The 15,790-nt window shown below is 40.4% G+C and overlaps 1 long non-coding RNA gene across 2 annotated transcripts; it reads right to left on the reverse strand.

Moving 5' to 3' along the window:
- Positions 1–3,884: 3,884 nt before the first annotated feature.
- LOC141771117 (uncharacterized) lies at positions 3,885–14,390 on the reverse strand. Of its 2 annotated transcripts, XR_012594675.1 has the most exons (5): positions 10,667–14,390; positions 9,985–10,246; positions 6,757–7,287; positions 6,215–6,402; positions 3,885–4,188 (listed from the first exon to the last, which is right to left on the reverse strand). It is a non-coding gene; the product is annotated as an uncharacterized LOC141771117 (long non-coding RNA). The 2 variants fall into 2 exon arrangements; XR_012594674.1 differs by having other exon boundaries at positions 9,985–14,390.
- Positions 14,391–15,790: the final 1,400 nt, after the last annotated feature.

Raw genomic sequence — 15,790 nt, forward strand, 5'->3', positions numbered from 1 at the left:
TCACTTTGTTCAACACATTCTCACTCCCAACTCGCCCCAACGCACGGGGTACCCCTGTTTCCTTACTTTTGGATGCGTGTTAATATACGCTCGTTACATGCATAGTGTCCTTTCAAAATAAACTTCCATTTTCACAGGAAGTTAGGTTTAAGCAACACAACCACTTAGGTAGGGTTAGGAAACAGTCGTGGTTGATGTTAACTTCACGTGACTAACGACTCACAGGACTGACGATACTGACGAGTCACGTGACTAACGACTGACGTGACAAAATAAGTCAACGTCTTTTAGTTTCTCACGAGACACGAACACTGGTCTCCCAGTTGAGAGTCTTTGGTTTGTTTGACCCATCCACCGCTTTAGTCCACAAAAATAATCTGTGCACAGTCTGTGACGTTGCCCTGCACTTCCGACACCCCTAGTCTGAGAAAACGTCACGGTTCCAACGGTTGCGTACCATCTCTGGTGGTCACCCAGAATTAGAATTAGTAGAAATAGAACCATACTTATAAGTTTTCTTTGGAACTGAAATTTGAAAAGTGAAAGAGAGCAGCTGAGGGGCTGAAACAATTACTGGATTAATCAATTGACAGAAAGAATAATCACCAATAATTTGGATAACTAATTAGAGTCATTTTACAAACAAAGAGTCAAATCGTCTCTACTTCTCACTTGTCGGCGTCCTTAAGTATCGTCTGCTTTTCAGCTGCACATACAGAACATTATATTTCAAGAGGATTAAAACACAGCAGGAAATGTAAGAGGAAACATTAAGTTGTTTGACAGGAGAGGCTCGTCTTTTGATGTCGTTTCAGGTACTTAAAGTAAGGAGAGGGAACAAAAGTTTGAAAACGCTTCAATATCCCACCGGAGGACGATGAAAGGGGAACAGGGGTTGATATGAGAGTGGGGGAAAGAATGGGAATCTGCTATTCATCACTTCAGCGAGGAGACGGCTTGATTAAATATTCAGTTTGATATCAGATGAGTGTTTAACTCGCCTGACACGCGTCCCCAATGAGCCACAGCTGCAGCGGTGCTGTATGGCAGTCTGCAGCCTGAATGCGTGTTGTGACTGAACTGTGAAGGATATTTAAACACTTCCTAAGACACTCGACCCTGGGAAGAAATGTGCCACTCTGACAAAATATGAGGTTGATATCATAAAATTAGCACACATAACACATCATGGCAGAACAGAAATTACACCAGAATTAGATGAAATGGAGGGTTACGTCAGCGTGTAGTTGACAGAGCTCTTCTCTTTTAGTTCATGTCTGTGTAGTGTGGATATCAGTTCCTAGACACGTCATGCCATTTGTATGGTACCTGACGTTACATTTATGGGAAAAGCACACAGGACTTTTACCCAGGAGACCGGTGTTCATGTACTGTCCCGACTTATTTTAAGTAATGGTTTCCATACTTATGTTGTTTACGTACATATTTTACTTAGTTTACGTACTTATTTTAAACCCAACATGATGTTTTTCTAAACCTTGAATATGCATTAGTGATTTGCATTTGGTGAAGTGGACACACTGCACAACTCCTCAAATCCAAGCTGGCTCACAAACGTTCCCAAGAACTGTGTTATTATTGTTATTCATACTGTTGAATGTGTGGAGTTAACACTTGGGTTTAACTGTGTTGTACTACTTTGTCACTTCTACTTCTCCTGGAACCGTCTCTGCCTGCCCTCATCTTGTGATCCATTCTATATCTCTCTTTTAGGTAATGCAAACTTTTTCTATGCCAATAGGGAAATTTAAAAAAAAAAACGAATTCACAGTGTAGCATGGTGACCTTTCCAAAACTTCCTTGTGACACTCACACTAGATGAACAGTGTATGGTACAGACTGACTACCTGTGCCATATGCGACAGGTTGCCACCATCCGCCTACTCTAATCATCACATAGCTTATTAAAACGGGCTGCTTCGACCCATCTCACCCTCTGAATTCTTGACTGCTGGATGGAAACTATATACTGTATAGACAAATATAGAAAATGAGAAGGAGAACTCAAGGATACAGAAGTAAATGTCCCAGAATTGATTAAATCATCTTTTAGAAGCACAGTCAGAGTCATCGGTATATTCTCAGCAGGCTTTGGGTTGGTGGTGTATGGGGGGTGGAGGTATGGGGGGATGGAGGTATGGGGGGTGGAGGTATGATGTGGGATTGGCGTACATATACAAAGCACCCCAGGGAGTCAAGCATACCTCCTACCTCTCCCCACGGCTGACAGAGGAGAGTGGAGGCCAGAAAAAGTCTGGATTCAGAACTGAACTGATTAAATTCTTCTTATTAACAATCATATAGCAGCAGACTGAACATGTTTGCTCTTTAGCCACATCTGGATGTGTGGCTACTTGACCAAATAGTCCAAAGACCAGAATAAAACAAATACATTTAAAAGAATAAGACCAGAAACAAAAGTCAGGAAGTAAATCCAGAACTATGTCTCTTTTGCACATTCCTATTTGTGTCTCCATTGCGTCCAAAAAACAAGTTAAAGTCCTAAAAAAATGATTATACACAATTTCAGTTGATAAGAAAAAGAAAAAGAAAACAGATTTTCAAAATATGAGACAGCCCACACACAACGACATGTTATGTTAAATGTAACAGTTTTATTCCTATAGTGTGTGGAGAGCAGCGATTTGGCCAAAAGGATGGATGGATGAAGTCATGGATACAAATCAACAAGTTGGTCCTCCATTTCTGAGCTCAATCTCACTTTATGCTTCACGTTTTGCATTAGCTCATGCATTAGCTGTTGCCGAAATGACGGCAGTGGTTGTCCTTCCTTCTTCAGTCAGCTTGGTTCTCTATTGGCTATCGTTCTTTCCCACCTGACTGCGTCATCGGCTGTCCTCGGGGTTCCACACAGACAACAGGATATCCCATCGTAAATACTGAGCATTAAATATTTACGATTTGAAATCGGTGCGGCCAGGATGGACTTCCTAGCCGATCGGGGATGTAAAAAGAGACTTCAGTCTCTGCTCAGGTAGACATTACTCCTCTATATTATTTACATAGCTAATAGTTGCTTGGACATCGTATAGAGAACCCTTAACTCCGACACTGCATGGTAGTTTTGTAGTGGATGTTGTAGATGATGAGTGTGGTGCAGGCTTTGTTGGTGTCGGGCTTGCTGACGAGCAGACCCGGCCTTCCTACCTTGAGGAGAGTAAATCCTGTTTTCCACCATCCGGTCACCTCACTAACAACTTGATTTTGAAGCAGTTGATGTGTACATATTATTTGTTATTTTGTAGCATGAAGTGGGCTAAACCGAGGACAAACATGCTATGGTACTTTACTTCATTGTATGCCAGGTTAACTTCTGCATGGTGGATTAACCTGCAGCTAAACAGAGTGGATCAACACAGAGAGATACAGCTCACTGACCTTTACACACACACACAGACAAACATAAACAGAAAGACAATGCCCAATACTTGGACACACACACACACACAGTATGCAATGGAAGTGTTGTAAAGTTAAATGCACAAACAGTCGCTATCCATCACTTTGCTCGTTGGTAATGTACACACACACACAATCTATCCATCACTGTGTTGTTGAGGCTTGTTATGTAGATGGTGAAATGTCAGCCTATAAATAGAAAGAGATGGGTGGCAGAACACTTCCATCCCTTTCTCTTTATCTCTCTCTCTCTCTTTCTTTATTCTATATGTATATTTCTTAAGTGTTAAGTGACATTTTAGAATGACGTGTTTTTTTTAACAGTCAGCTTTGCAAAATGTCAAAACAGAGAAAATATAATGTCTAGACTCAAATCTAATGACATAAACAGTGCAAAGACTTTGCACTTAGAAATGTTAAAGCAACAAAATGAGTTTTCCAACTTGGTTTCTTTTTATTTATTCCTTTGCTAGTCTGGCTAGCCTCTTCATGCAAAACCAGATTGATCTTTAGCTCCTTTATTTGTCGCTCTGCCCATCATAGAAACCAGTGACATTTACAGTTGTCACCCGGGCCTTTAGAGTAAAGAGGTCAACTGTTTGTCTCTCCACATCCCCCTTTTTCCCCAGAGAGATAAAAACAAACCAGCTCTGACTAAACACCGGCACTCTCTCCTTCTCTCCTGTTGATTCAACATCAACTGTTTTGCTATTCGTTGTTTGCTCCCAACTCTCCAATTGTTTTGTGCTAAGAAAGAAAGAAAGAACAGAAGGAAGGATGAGCTATATGCATGTTGATGACCAACTGTTGTTCAATTCTACTTTCAACTTCGACTACTTTGATTACCATCCACATTCGTTTTGTACAATGTGTACAGTTTCTAAAAACATTGCAGTTGTTTGATTTTAAATCCTGGAAAGAATGAAATGTACATATTAACATAAAAACAGTTGCAGATGGTTAACAATAAAAAAGCATAAAATTATAAATATAAAGAAAATAAATTATAACTGAAATAGATTAAATATTTACAATCTAGTGGAATCGCACTTTAACAGAAATGTGAAAAACACAAACTCAGTGTACAGTAAACTGGAAGCATACTGTTAGTGCAGGGTATTTTACAATCTGGCCTAACTTCTGCCTAATGTGCCCACATCTTGTGTGTGTTGTTACCCGAGGAAGTGCATTCTGTTTCCCTGTAGCACACAATTCATAACCAGTGCCAACCACAAGAGTCAATATCGAACCGAGCAGGAAGTGTGCCCTTTATGTAGCGAGGCAGAAACTAGAGGTGTGGAGGTCATGGTAGCAGACGGGCGTATATAAACAGATGAGTTTCATGGGAGAAACCACAAATTGTGGCCCGACACTGACCTGCAGTAAATATTTTCTTTGTTTAAAGGGACTGTTTGTAATTTTCAGAAATGCTTGTTAACAGCGACACCTGTGGCCGTTAAGTCAACGAAAGTAAGCGTCCTGTTGCTCGGGCTCGCGCTTGCTCGCTCTAAATAAACATGAACGAGCATCGCTCAAAACAGTGAGGCGACACACGTCAGCTTAAACCACAATATCACTCTATATTTCAGCTGCTTGGCAGTAATGTTAGCTGACCAGACGAAGGTCTCTCCATGAATCAATGCTGATCCTAGTGTTAGTGTAACGTTATCGCCTCCGACCGGGTGCCGGTGTCTCCCTCCGGCACCTGTTCGAAGACGATAATGTTTCTCGCTGCGGAGCCCCGTCACTTCACAAGACACGGAAAACCTCTGTTGGTCTGGAGGAGCTGCAGCAGTTATTTCTGCACAAACGTCCACTGTACATTCACTAGATATTCTCAGAGCTAAACTAACTCTTCTGCAGTGTGGAGTGTGCAAACATCCATGCGAGGTGGAGCGAGCTGAGGAGCAGAGGAGCAGAGTACAGCAGAGACTCCGGCCCTGGAGACCAAAGCTACGGTCTCCCCCGCGTACTACGACCGCAGCCAACACTGTTTAACAGACGGGCTTCACTAGATAGAACCAAGAGGTTTTGGTGCTTCCGTGTAGTTTGTGTTGGAGTCTGAGTCTGAACAGCGCAGCCACACGCTAGCGCGCATATGCGAGCGCGCATGGGAAACCGACTGAGATTTATATGTGTAAAAAGTTACAAACAGTCCCTTTTAAAAGAAAGGTAAAGAAAATGTCTGCCTCATCTTAAAGCTGAGGTGTGGAGCTTTTGTCTCCCCCCTCTGGCAGTGAGAGTAATTACACAAACACTGTCGTCACATGCCGACATAATGACTATTCCTGCAGGTGAGCTCCCCGCATCTCACCTTTTTTGGACTCGTTGTAGCAGGAAAAGTAAAGGTGAAACAAATTTTGGCTCAGTTCCATCAACTGAAGCCGTGACAGTGATCCAGCATGCACAATAACAGGACCCTCAGTTTTAATATTATCAGTTATACCCATGCTTTTCCTGCTAGTATGACTATTGCATACAGCAGACCTGATGTTCATACTTGCCAACCTTGAGACCAAAGTGGGGGGTCTGGGGGTCCTCCCCCATAAAGATTTGAGTTTCAGAGAATTTGTTTCCTGCATTTTGGTGACTTTTAAAGAATGGAAATAGCTAAATAATAAGTACACTGCAACAGCATTGTTATGTTAAGTAGACCTACTTTAAATTCTCAGGAAAGAATACAGAATAATTTGTCTCTCTGGTGTGAACTTGTGTGAATCTCTCACATAAACTAATAGGCTATTCATCAGTTTTCATTCATTCATTTTTGTACCTGCTTGAGTATTTCTTTCTCGTAGCTCTCTTCATTTCTCTCTCCATCTCTCACTCACTGAAGGTCCTTTCAGAAACAACGCGACAACGGCACCACTGCGTTCTGAAACCTGTTATTTACGATGGCTTGTGCCGCACCACGACGGCTTTTTGCTGCGTCGAGTAAAGCCCAACTTTGGGTGATGCACACTGTGATGTGTGCTGAACCCAGCGGCGAGCGCAGCTCAATGTTGTGTCACGAGCAGCTCTCTTCCGCCAGCAAAACATTAGGTGGTCGCTGTATTGTTGTTCAGGTGGAAACAGTAGAGCTTATACACACAGTACAGTGCTAGAAACAGGTTGAGATAACAAAAAGGAGAAAAAAAAAAGTCATAAATCAGGAGAAATACAGCAGAATTGTGACCCTGGAAGGAAACCGGGAGAGGGCAATGAAAATCGGGAGGGTTGGCAGGTATGCTGGTGTTTCTCAGATGTTTTGCATCAGTTGCTAGTTAACGAGTCAGACCTGTGCCCCTATAAGTGACATCAGTGGTGTAATGCTACCTTTTTGCCCTCTTTATCTTTTTCTCATCTTTTATCTTGTTATTCTTCTTCACGTCAATCTGAAGTGAGTCGTCCCACATTTCAGCTGACAAACTGACAGCGTCAAGCTCGTCTCGAAGATGACACAAGGATGACAACGTCCCGTCACACTAGAGGAGGAGACTTTGTTTTCCCTTCAGCTGAGAAGGAAACACTTCTCTCAAAGTTCACAACCACTTTGGGTGTCAGCGAGGGTGTTTTTTCCCTCATCTGTCTGACAGCTGATCTTCTTCCTGTGTACAGGTTTTTACTCAGATGCTGCTTCTTTAGTGAATGTTAAGTGGCTCTTTATAAATACCAAAAGATGAAACAGGTCGACTAGTGAGCGCTTCCCACGCTGAAGGAAAAATTCCAGACGTGCTGATGTACAACGAGCAAAGACGAGTCACAACTTGTTTTTTTCTTCTTCTCTGTCACCCGTAACCTCCTGCAGTCTCACTTTGCTTCCTTCCTGTTCTGTTGCTGTCTGTCTCCATGCTGTTCTCCTCATCTCTGACATCTACACAACACATACACATATTAACAGCCTGAAATCTGTCCAACCCTATATATATTTACCACCTGAACCCTGGGCTATTTTTGCCTCAGTTTAATTTTCAGCCTTATGGCATAATCAGCCCAGTTGCACTAAATGGTGTACGAATAACACAGTAATCGCAAGTCATTGAGCGTGCAAGAAGAAGGCCGTTCTTGATTTTGGAGTGTCATATGTACGCCATGTAGTCTCTACTGACTGCAATGTAATCACATCCACGTGAATATGCTACGCTCAGAGTTAGTGACGTAGGATAAAAAGTGAGAAAGTCTGCTGATGATGGGCAGGAAGGGAGGTAGATGGGTCCAACAAACACAGGATATTCAACCAGGAGACCGGTGTTTGTGAAATGTGTTTTCCGTAATTGCGTTCTTTCCATGTGAATTTTACTTGATTTTGTTGCCTAAACCTAACTGCGGCCGTTACCGCAGTTTTGTTGTGTGACGCAAAAATGTTAAATGCATCATGACGCGGAACGTTTTTGTAATGTCGTGCTATTTATAGGCCTTCCCATGAGATCAGGTTGGGCATGATTGTTTCTTCCGAGGACAACCTATGCCTCTTAGAATATTCAACATTTGTTGTGTAAATTCAACATATCTTCATATAACGGTTTGTATAATGTATAGATTGTGGTTAAGGTTAAAATAACTATGGTAGTGGCGTTACTTAAGTATGGAAGTTACAGAACAAATAAGTCAATGTTGACTTCTGAGTTTCCCTAAAAATCTAAAGCTGATAACATATGTTCAGTTTCTCTACTCTACCATCTTTTCTCTCTTGAGTAAAGAGGAAAATAGGCTGCTCTCTGGTAATACATGCAAGTTATATAAGTTCCCTTTGTGTGTCAATACCATCTGTACAGCTGGTTTCTGAAAGAAAAAAATAAATAAGAGTTTTAAAGGTTCTGAAGAAGTTCAACAATTTATAGGAGTCCAAGTGTCCTCAAGTCCTCAAATCAAAGACTCCTCCTGACTTGGCAGCCAGAATCTGCCTCATAACAGATTCCTGTCATCTCACATTCACGTCACCGCTCCTCGCTGCGATCGCTTCTGTCACTTCCTGAAGAGGAGCCTTAAATAAAGACGATTTTTCTGTGGCAGATCTGCTTCAACAGAATCAAAGCAGGCACTTCTGTGGGGATATTTTTAAAGTTAAAACTCCCTCAAGGTGTGGATACTTTAGCTTGCTGGTTGTATGTTACAGAGTGTGCATGTGCATATATAGTTTTGAATTTTTTGATAGCACTTACTCTCCTCCTCTCTTTCTGCCTTCAAATAATGCAGGGACTCTGCCAACATGTCCTCATCATGTTCAGGTTTATAAATATTGGTAATGCTACCAAAAATAGTTTGATCTGATGAATGAATGGTGGAATTTTCTCTATCAAAACTCAGCTCAGGGATTTGGTTTGAACTTCAGGCCTTATTGACATTAACCCTCACAGGCATACAGCCCAAATGTATATTTCTTGGAGGGCGTTTGTAGGAGCAGAAGTCCAGGTTCATAATTAAAATGCAAATTGTCTGCATGAAACCAGTTGTTGGATGTGGGGGAACTTTGGCTAAACTGATCTCTCCTTCAGTAGAATAGCACTGTCAACTGGACAGTTCATAAACCAAAGAAATTGAGGTTTAAGGCAAATAATCCTCAATTTAGGACGGAGACATCCAGTACACTAACCAGATAGAAGTGTGAGTGAAGGTAGAACATCAGCCTGAGACAAACATTACAGTATCTACAATTATACACCATGTAGTCAATGGTGGAAAGATGAAGGTTGGACAGGAAAGTTACCATCGAATCACTAATCACTCCTCAACCCAAAGTTCACATTAGAAGCGAGACGTCACTGTAGACAGTATCGTCCTTCATTGCTGACGCTGTTTGCATTAAACCTATAGTGTCACATACATGATTGAATGTTTCGATATCAATCATACTGAACATAAAATATCATGTTATGCAGATGATAGAACTGCATTTGTAATGGAGCCAGACCAATTGGCACCAAACTAACATATGACAACAGAATAATTCTGGAGGAATTTGTGGTATAAAACAAATGTTAATAAGACGCCAGATGTCAATGGTACTGAAGCACTTCTGAACTCCAAGACAACAGCTGGCAGCTTAGGCTGCCTAGGAAAGCTGATAATGGAAATTTAATGGATAAAAATCATTTTCAGTTAAACTCCAAGAGCATTGTTTTTCCCCCGCCCACTATAGCTCTACATGGAGGCCTTGATTAATCACTGATATAGCACACATGTTCACAACACATAGATTTATTATGTAATGTGTACATGTGCACAGAAGGAGGAAAATAAACAGAGATTTCCCTAACTACAAGTTCACATGTTCCAGTGGGATTGATCGCATGGCTAAACAATGTTGACCAAACAGTCAGGTTATTGAGACATTTGGGTTTTTAAACAATATTTCTGATTTCGACACCATTTTAGAGCCAAAACTCCCGAACATCTTTACAGTGTATTTCTTCCATGTTTCCCACTTCATGCACTCTAATAACGCAGGAATGTCACAGGTAACTAAAATAGAAAAGTGAAAACAGCTTGTTGAACCCCTGCAGCTGTAACTGTCAGGGAAAAAAACAAGTTTTCAAGACTTTGAAATTAATATTAAGAAGAAACCTTGAGGCAGACTCGGTCCCATGTTTCCTGTACTTCTGACGTCGCAGGTTTGAGTCTGCCTGATAGCATTATTCTTCGTCATCACTCTTCACTCGGGCTTTCTCTCCTCCCCTGTCCTTCTCCGCTGTGTCTGTCTGACAAAAACTGTGTCAGACATTTATGCTTCAACAGAAAAAACAGATTGCTCTCTGGGAAATATCATCTTAATCGTAGCAGTCACTTAAATCTGTGGTAGGGAGGTTCAAGTAGAAGTAGATCAAATCTGGGGAAATTCAAATAGACACAATGAATGACATACCCCCCCTGGTATCCTACAAGGGCTTAGTGACAAGACGGAGTCCCGCCTTCTGCCTCAGCGTCCTAGTCATTGGTCAGTTATTACATCAACAACAATTACAACCTCGCTCTGATTTCAAGCTGCACACGACACAAGTATTGTTCCATACAACAGCAGGACACAGTAGAGTTGAGGAGGTGGAGGTACATAGTAAAGCAAGTTTTGACAAGTGGACTTTTGTTTTATAACATCAGGGTGCATCTTTGTCCATACAAAGTCTTTTTATACCAACAGTCCAGCTTAGATTCATTTAACCATGAAAGACATCTTTAGTCAGCTAAACTAAAGCTAAACCATAAACCTATCAAATCAGTACCATAGACTGTAAGAAGTGGACGTACTCACCCTGACGTCACCCATTGGTTTGTGGACTGCGGTTTTGAAGCCTTGAGTTCGCCATTTTGGACATCGTCGCCAAACGCTGAATAAGACATTTTTTTATGCGTTTATTAACTTTTATAAACTGAAAACACTCCGTGAAAGAAATTCTACATCAAAAACACAGACAACACCCAGACCGGACAACACCGTGGTAGCGACCTGTCAGTCAATAGGTAGCAACGCCCTAAAACACACTCTGCTTTATGGTCGATTTGACTCTAAATGGGACCATAATTTACTAAATGAACATCATGCTGTATTGAAAATAGCGATTGAGAACATAAACTCATGTTTACAATGTTTACTGAGGTAATAAATCAAGTGAGAAGTAGGCTCATTTTCTCATAGACTTCTATACAATCAGACTTATTTTAGCAACCAGAGGAGTCGCCCCCTGCTGGCTGTTAGAAAGAATGCAAGTTTAAGGCACTTCAGCATTGACTTCCCTTTCAGACCTGGAGGTTGCCGCCTGTTCAGAACACTCGTAAGAGAAATGTTTGTAACAGTCATATGGGAAGACAATGAAAAGTGAACTATGTTGTCCTTTATGACTTGCTGTTCTTTTTGTCACAGCTTCACTGTCTCTTTCTCACAGATCATCAAATAAAGACTTTGTTGTACAGCAGTTGAACAGTCCATTTTCGTTGTCCCTCACTGCACTGTGTGCCAGTCCCTGAAAGAAAGGAAAATAACAGCATTGTTTTCATGTCCCCAACAACTAAAAAGGATTGAGACTCCCTGCTGTGAAGAAGAGTTGAAATACACATCGTCGCCCAGGGGCGACTTCAAAACTGTCAAAGAGTGCACGGACGTCACCGGAGAAGATTTCTAAAGCAATACTAACCGATGAAGACAGCATAAAATAAAATGTGTTATTACATTTAAAGCTGTTATTTTGTGACCCCACCATCACCCCACTTCAAGTTAGAAATGAAAACAATCTCAGCAAGTGATGGATGATTCTTTCTGGCAGAAAGAATCCCAAATAAAACTTCAGTCTTTCAGAGGAAACATAAGAATCAAAGAATCATTAAGATACAGTTATTTATCTCTAAGTCCATTTCCATCCATCCTTTACCTCTATTATTTGTGGAACTTAATCTGACCATTTATTGTAATAAAGCTTCTTCACCTCAGTGACCATGTGAACCAGTGGCATTGAACACACCGGCCAATTACAGCAGAGCAGACGCCTAACGAGCCAAACCTTTACACGCTTGTTACATTTTCAACACCTGTTCTCTTTTCTACACCTGAACGCTTTCACACACTGCACGTGGTTTTGCTGTTGAGTGGTTTCTGCACTGAGATGACAAAATTACATTATTAATTAATGTTATACCAAGATTTCACTTTCATAAGTGCTGCTGTGGGGAATGAAGCATGAACAAAGCAACAACTTGGATGATAGACACAAGACAAAGCAGCTAGGATGTTACGGACTACTAACCTGGCATCCCTATTCTCTCTGTTACCGTCTGCCATGCTTGAGATTTTTTACCCAAGTACTGGTGGGATTGAAGATTAGAGCTACATAATAATACAAAGAGAGTGAGTGAGAAAGACAGAGACAGTTTTCCTACTACTTTACCTTTTTTCTCCTCTCTTCAGTTTGTGAACAACAAAATTGCACATCATTTGTGTGAAATTGTCATAATTAGTATATGAATTCTTGAGTTACAGCCAAAAATGTGTTTTGTGAGGTTGCAATGACCTTGACCTTTGAGCACCAAAATCTGATCAGTTCATCCTTGGGTCGACGTGGATGTTTGTGCCAAATTTGAAGAAATTTGCGGACGGAGATTCAGTGCCGGCACCATCCACGGACACATAAAAACAGCTCAAATACAGGGAAATATATGTGTTTATAAATTTGACATGTTTAATCTCTTAAACCCTAGGGTGCTGGAAGGTGTGGTTCACCTTGACAGACATACCCAAAATAAGTAAGTTACTATGCCGGAGTAAATTGTGATGAACCAAAGGAAAAATTTTAATTTCATCCTTGCCTAAAATGTTTCCCGATTAGACGGTGGATAACACCATTATAGCAATGATGCCATGCACAGAGATGCCACTGAATTCTCTCAGCAACTCCTTCCCTACAAATGTGCCAAAGCAGATATAAATAACACAAAGCACATAGATTCTACAAACCTACCTCTTGATAGGGAATCTGGCTCTAAAATACTCCTGATATCCACTACAGGAGGCTATGTGCGCACAATGGAGCCTTTGGCCATGACATTTACCCTGTGCATCATCACATTCTACCATTGTGCATCATCACATTCTACCATTGTGCATCATCACATTCTAGCATTGTGCATCATCACATTCTAGCATTGTGCATCATCACATTCTAGCATTGTGCACAGTAGAAAATCAATTAAAAAAAAACTACATTTTAAAATTTTGACTCCAAATGGAGTAGTTTTATTATAATAATGAAATATGATCAAGTTAAACATAGATAATAACAAATAAGATCAATAACGATGTAAATAAGATAACAAAAAGAATCCAAAGTCAAGTATGTACATTCAATATAAAAACGGTCAAAAATATTATAAAGTAAAAATACAATTTCTGGTGCGTTGATTTTGTAACTAAAATATTGAAATCATTGCCAAACAAACATTGTTTGGACAAATAACACTTGGAGTGTTGTTTTAGTAGCTTTAAGGCCTGTGTCTGCTGAAAAACTGTTGATCTGCTTTGAAAAACATTACAGGTTGCAGCGCAACCGCAAGGCAAAGCAGATTCAGAGATGCACAAAATGTATGTTTCCTCAGTGAAATAAATATCATCATAACTTCCCCATAATAACGCCTCCCCGTAATCCCAGGATTGCATTAGATGTGTGTGGTGAAGGTCAGTGTATGACCACAAACACATGAGATTGCACTCAACAAACAAGGCCACTAATGGTGCCATGCATCAAAGATGGCAGTGTACAGATGAACATTCACTCACACAGAGAGAGAGAGAGAGAGAGAGAGACTGTATCGGGACAGCTGTATTCGGGTCCTCTCAAGTACAGCAACCAAGACATATGTGTTTCTGTGTGTATGTTTTCTGTATGTCAGTGTATGTTTCTGGACATGTGACCTTATGAAATATGGCAGCAGTTCATCCATCTATGGCGAGAGTTCCATACAGCACCAGTGAAATAAAGGAAGATATTTCACTGAAAAAAAACTTGGCATCTCTTCTCCTGAAAGAGCTTCTCATCATCGATGTATATAGAATACAGATACCTCTCAGATAACACAGAAACACAGGTGTTTTCTAAGATAATGGGCACTGCATCCAGCAAACAAACATTTGCATAGAAGCCAATAATCATCATGATCTCAATCTGAAGGAGAGTGTTGAGACTGGAGTCTTCCATGGTCAGATAGACGTCCATCCATCACATCATGACGGACTCTAGACGCCAACTATTGTCAAAATGTTATGACATCATCGCCGAGGTTCACCGATGTTAAATTACACATAAGGAGGCGTGTTCTGTTCCTCTACATTTTATACACTGGCTCATAACGTGTGTATTATTCATCGGGGTTGATGTGTTTTCCTGTTTCATAAAACATTTGCAGGATTTTAAACGTTGTGTATGTGACAAACTAAATGTAGCGGACTGTGGCTCACGGCCTATTTTTATAGAATCATTAAATGCTTTCTGTTCCTGGAGGCACGTGGACACTTCATGCTGCTATGTATGATTTATTTGCACTAAACAAAGTGTGCATGAAGCTGGCTTCATCAAAAATGTAAAGGGGAAATCCATTTCAAGACATTTTCACATTACGGAGCTCACATGCTCTGTTTTATTAATACATCATTTAAATGTTTAAATGGTCTGACCGTGTTAGCCGTGCACAGCAAGTGGACTGTTAAACTGGGAAGACAAATGGACATTATATACAGTGCAGTAATATTTATATTTTCAATTAAAATTTAAATTTAAAAACATTCATTCTGTTACCAAAACCTGACTAAATACAAAGTCATTTGAAACATGTCAAGCTACAATAATGTTAATTATTAAGCAGTTATGGTGTCAATTTTACAAACTAATAATTCTTCATAAAGCCACCAAAACAATTTGCATAAAAACTCTGACACAGGCCGGACAGACTGAGACGCACCGCTCCTTAATTTCACAATTGGCCCAATCAAGTCAAGCAAGAGGCAGGTGTTACTACTTTACCACTTCCTTCCTGTTTTGATGTGGAACAGTGGGACAATGGTAAGTGCAGATGAAAGGTTGATATTAACGGACCTATATAATTCAAGGTAACTGTAACTATATCATTTGTCCGCTTGAATCAATTTTTTCTCGTTAATCACATTTGATTGCCCGGTTGCGCACGCAGCCCCGCACCACAGGCACACCACGCTGTTTTTCCCGATGCTATTTGCCAAGGCTTTTTTGAAGTAGCCGCGCCTGTAGCAACACATCTCTGTCTGATCCAGGTCTTATGTTTATAGGTTGTAACTTATAGCTTCATTAATGGGTAACAAATCATTTGCTTATGCTTTACAGATCGGTTATTAGTTAGAACAAATGTTGTCCTTATTGTCTCTTAATTGAGACGTAGCATCTCTATAGGTTTCTCATATTTACAATAAATATAGCTCATATTTAGGAGATCTAAAAAGAACAGATTTAACATCTACAAAATGAGACAGGACATGTCAAATTAGTATGAGGAATGGTGCTACTATTTTACACTGTTCTGTCTTTGAGGTGTCCTTTCAGTGTGAACTTCACGAGTGACAAAATATCCGCTGGTGACATTTCATCCACGACAAAAACAGAACCAAACCTAATTAAAAGGACCTTCAGGAAATGGAAACTATGACAACATGTTTTACAATTTTAGTCAGTAAATAACTAAATGATAATGTGAAACATAGACAAATTTATGAATTACTTTTATTCAAAGTCTCATTCAACAACCTGCTGCATCTGTGGTTTTACCCATCACCTGTTCCTGATAAGTATCCTCCGCTGCCCAAAAATAATTTTTTTTAGAAGCTCATTTAGCTGCTTGACCTGTTGCACTAATAAGCATCATC

The sequence above is a fragment of the Sebastes fasciatus genome, chromosome 7 (assembly GCF_043250625.1).
Source record: "Sebastes fasciatus isolate fSebFas1 chromosome 7, fSebFas1.pri, whole genome shotgun sequence".
Lineage (NCBI taxonomy): Eukaryota > Metazoa > Chordata > Actinopteri > Perciformes > Sebastidae > Sebastes > Sebastes fasciatus.